A 5000-nucleotide genomic window follows, 5' to 3' on the forward strand; every position below is an offset into this window, starting at 1 on the left:
ATGTATCATAGTGTCCAAAAACATCTCCAAACAAATAAAAGATAATAATTGTACATAAGAACTAATTACACATGCAAACACAACAATGACTAAAGGTTTGCATAGCATGCAGACATGATTTTAGTCATGAGATTTCACAGAATGACTTTCATTCTGTGTCATTTGAGTCATCATTGAGTCTGTGTCGTGTATTTGGCGCCATCTCCTGGTGGTCATATGTAACATTGTGCTTCATGTGGATTATCTAATGATCTATACATCTGATTATCTTGTGTGTGGACTCGTTTGAAAGATAATCACAGACTGTAAATAATCATATGTTTTAATAAATCATACTGTTTAGAGCCGCTAATTAAACCCATTTGAAGCATCTTTTTCGAAAGACTCGGCCAATACATTACTTTTTCGTCATGTTTTGATCATGCTACAGGATGTCCAGTTAGAAGAAATTCAACCTTTAAATGCATCTTAAGGTGAATGTCTTCGTTTCTATTTTATTTGAATGCAACAAAGTGTCCCGTGTACGTAACAGCTTACTGTGTTTTCACAGAGTGTTTGTTTGTGTCAGCAGTTTCACCTAAAATCAATTGGTGTTTCAGACAGGTATATTGCGCTTGGGATGCTAACTATCTCTCAGCTAATACATCTCTTTCTGAAAAAACACAGACGTACGAATATCGAGTGAATCTTCCATCTTCCCTGAAGAAATTCCCTCTTGAACTAATCTGCAGCTCAGCAAATCATTTAATCGGCTAAACTCTTAATAATATCAGAAGATAAAAGACTCGGCTAAATAATAAATAACTGATGAAGCGTTTCATTAGAATAACGGATGTTTATGACTTTCTGTGGGAGAATTCTTCCTCTGGCCTCATTTGCTTGAGTAAAGCTGATCTTTAGATCTAATCAGACGGACAAATAATGGATATCATTAGCTGGAGAACGATTACTTATCCTTCAGTATCACTGAGTACGGCTGCAAGTTCATTTGCGGTTTGTTGCATGTCGTTTAAAAACAAAGAGATGAAATAGTTGATGTGATATTAGACCACACACACACACACACACACACATCATACACACACACACACACACACACTTACACACACACACACACACACATACACACACACACACACACACACATACACACACACACACACACACTCATACACACACACATACACACACACACACACATACACACACACACACACATACACACACACACACATACACACACACACATACACACACACACACACATACACACACACACACTCATACACACCCATACACTTACACACACATACATACACACACAAACACACACACACATACACACACTCACACACATACACACACACACACACACACACACACATACACACACACACACACACACATACACACACTCACACACACACATACACACACACACACATACACTTACACACACACACACTCACACACACACACACACACAATTACAACATCACAATCTACTGAGTGTTTATGTGAGCAGAAAATATTTCAAATAGAAAAGAGAGCGATGTTTGAGAGAGAGAGACTATCATGTGCTCTCTCTCTCTCTCTCTCTCTGTAATCTCGACAACCATTGCTGCCAGTGAGGCAGGGTTTCCATGGAAACTGTAGCTCCGTGTGGTGGATCTCTGTTGCTAGCATTCAGCATGAGGCTTGTGATGGGATGAGAGTTGCCACAGTGATTTCTGTCCATGTTGCAGACCGTGAGCTGTGATTTATAACTGTATCACTGCAGAGAGAGAGAGAGAGAGATTATACATTACACACAATTCAACAGCCGTCTTTCATTCTTATTTTCATAGATCAGAAATCAACTCAATATCTGACACTAACAAACCACACAGATGAAGCAGAGAAGATTTTAGTTTTCTTAAAGGGATAGTTCACACGAACAGAGAACTATAACCATGACGAGGCTCATGTTTATAACAATAACCTGGGGGAGTAGATTCATTTAAACTAATATATTCATCCGGTTTAAGCAGGTTTCAGTCAAACAGAGCACATCCAAACTATGATCTGTAATACTTTCATTAACAATTAGTGCTTTGGTTGAAAGAGACCTAATGTTTAGTAGCTCTACCTTTATATAATGTTTATCTTCAATTTGTTTTTTTTATTATTTTCAAGTTTGACCTTCATCAGATTTTTTCTAAATGATTTAGCGGTGGGTTTGTGTTTGGTAGTTCGGGTAAAAGACACAGTCTATGAGATATCTAGGTGATGCAGTCTCCATGTGTTGTAGTTTATGTGACCTGTGTGACATCTCAAGGCAGCTAGCAGACGTTCGGATTAGCCAGTTTGTCTGCTTCCTGACGTGTGCCCCAGTTAGTCAAATACTATCACTATTAAGACTATGAGCCAAATTAATAGAGAGGAGAGCGGCACCTCCCCTGGAGGAATGGAGTCCGTCTCTCTTTAGCAGGTCAGGTCTACCCTAAAAACTCTTCCGATGGTCCATAAATCCTATGCTATTCTCCAGACACCACTCAGACATCCAGCCATTCAGTGACACTAATCTTTTATAAACCTCATCACCACGACGAGCAGGGAGGATATTTATAAGCCAGAGCATATTGCAGTGTCTGACATCATTTTTGCAAGTTCACACACCTCTTTAACATTATCTCTAGTGATCTCCAACTGATGAAGCCAGATATCATTAGTGCAATTTTAGAAAATTTTGGTTTAGCATTAGCCGCACTTGTAAATTTGCTCTGGCACTAGAAATGCATTTAACAATGTTGGCTGGAGACTCTATTTCCACATTCCTTACAATAGAATCACCAATAACCAGGGCACTTACAATATGATTCTCAGTGGGTGCATCACTCAGTGGGGAGAATTGATTGGAAATCCTAACAGGAACAGGAGAGTGGTGTCGCTTAGCTGAGCGAGTATGCTGCCAAGACGTCACCGTAACCAAAGTGTGTGTGTGTTGCTCGCTGTACTGCCTGCATCCGAAACAGTATTTACCGGCTTCTCTTTCTCACTGTCCTCCACTAGTGTTCAGATGCGTGTCTCCAACTCATTAACCTTCTCCATCAGCCTGACTAATTCCTTACATTTATCACATGTTAACCCCTCACTGCTGATGGAAGAAGCTGTAGTAAAATGTGGCATGCAATGCCGGAAGCAATAATATGAGCAGATGCCATGACTTACCACAATTGTTTGTTGTTGTTATGGTTGTTCTTGAGCTGCAAGTGTTTGAGAGCCACACTTTTTTTTTTTGCCCTCCCCTTGTCTCTACCTCATCCAGGTAGACGGGGATGGCCTGCCGGCAGATGGTGCGGAAGGCACGCCCCTCCCCAGGGAAAGGGGGGGGGGTAGGTGTACGTCATGCCGGGGGCTCCATTCTTTTTGCGAATTTTCAGAATTGATCTGTGCTGTCTGACAGAGTTTTATTTAGTCTGCACGTGAGTGTGCGTGTACTGCTGTGTGTGAGGAATACATGTAAATAGATATTTATCGACATTGACTTTGAGTCTCTGAGTGTTAGAAAACACAATGACATCTTCATCCTATTTAAATAGCTGTCGAAACACAGAGACAAAGACAAATCCTGAAGGTTGCGTCCAGTAAATGTGCTGCGTGTGTTCTTTGAAAGTCATCTCTGTGTCTGTCTGGTGTGAAAATGTTGTCTGGAGCATCTGAGTATTGTGTTCATCTAGAGAATAAAGCAATGACAATGAATGTTTTTAAAGAGGTCATATCAAGTGCTGCATGAAAATATAATTTTTCAGATGAATCGTGATCTGGATCACTCAGTGATTGAGTGGTATTGTGGAGAAGTTCAGCAGCGAGCATGTTGAGAGGAAAAGTTTGGTTTGACTCATTCCGTGTACTGTGCATCCAAAGAATAGATCCAGTGTTGTTCTCCAAATTTGGAATGCACAAAGAGCCCACCCCATGTCTCTATGATGTTTTGATACAAAGATATCCCTCTGAGCCATTTTCAATATAATTCTATGGGGTTCGGTTGCTAGGGTGCTCTGGAGGGTTGCAACAGCATGGCTAGGCAGTTGCCAGGGTGATACTAAGACTTACTGCTAGCCTGAGACAAAAGGCCCCACCCCCCCCATGTCTCCACAATGTTCTGATCCAAAGATATCCCTCTGAGCCATTTTCAATATAATTATATAGGGGTTCGGTTGCTAGGGTGCTCTGGAGGGTTGCAACAGCGTGGTTAGGTAGTTGCCAGGGTGATAGTAAGACTTACTGCTAGCCTGAGACAAAAGAGCGAACCCCTCATGTCTCTATGATGTTCTGATCCAAAGATATCCCTCTGAGCCATTTTCAATATAATTCTATGGGGTTTGGTTGCTAGGGTGCTCTGGAGGGTTGCAACAGCGTGGCTAGGCAGTTGCTAGGGTGATGCTAAGGCTTCCTGCTAGCCTGAGACAAAAGAGCGAACCCCCATGTCTCTACGATGTTCTGATACAAAAATATCCCTCTGAACCATTTTCAATATAATTCTATGGGGTTTGGTTGCCAGGGTGCTCTGGAGGGTTGCAACAGCATGGCTAGGCAGTTGCCAGGGTGATAGTAAGACTTACTGCTAGCCTGAGACAAAAGAGCGAACCCCTCATGTCTCTATGATGTTCTGATCCAAAGATATCCCTCTGAGCCATTTTCAGTATAATTCTATGGGGTTTGGTTGCTAGGGTGCACTGGAGGTTTACTACGGTGTGGCTAGGCAGTTGCCAGGGTGATACTAAGGCTTCCTGCTAGCCTGAGACAAAAAAGCGAACCCTCATGTCTCTACGATGTTCTGATACAAAGATATCCCTCTGAGCCATTTTCAATATAATTCTATGGGGTTTGGGTGCTAGGGTGCTCTGGAGGGTTGCAACAGCAAGGCTAGGCAGTTGCTGGGGTGATTATTTCAACCGCCAAGCGAACATCGTACACCTGATCGCTTATAAAAGTCAAAGCAGAATTCTTCTCAATAA

General features: G+C 41.8%; 2 protein-coding genes across 2 annotated transcripts in view; one reads left to right on the forward strand and one right to left on the reverse strand.

Annotated features, from left to right (window-relative positions):
• Positions 1-5000, reverse strand: part of LOC127637361 (histidine-rich glycoprotein-like) — a 104062-nt gene that overhangs the window by 36081 nt on the left and 62981 nt on the right. The window lies entirely within an intron of this gene.
• The window catches only part of LOC127637338 (glutamate receptor ionotropic, kainate 2-like), a 76245-nt gene that overhangs the window by 33099 nt on the left and 38146 nt on the right, over positions 1-5000 (forward strand). The gene's annotated exons all lie outside the window — the stretch shown is intronic.

Source organism: Xyrauchen texanus, chromosome 45, assembly GCF_025860055.1.
Source record: "Xyrauchen texanus isolate HMW12.3.18 chromosome 45, RBS_HiC_50CHRs, whole genome shotgun sequence".
Taxonomy (NCBI): domain Eukaryota; kingdom Metazoa; phylum Chordata; class Actinopteri; order Cypriniformes; family Catostomidae; genus Xyrauchen; species Xyrauchen texanus.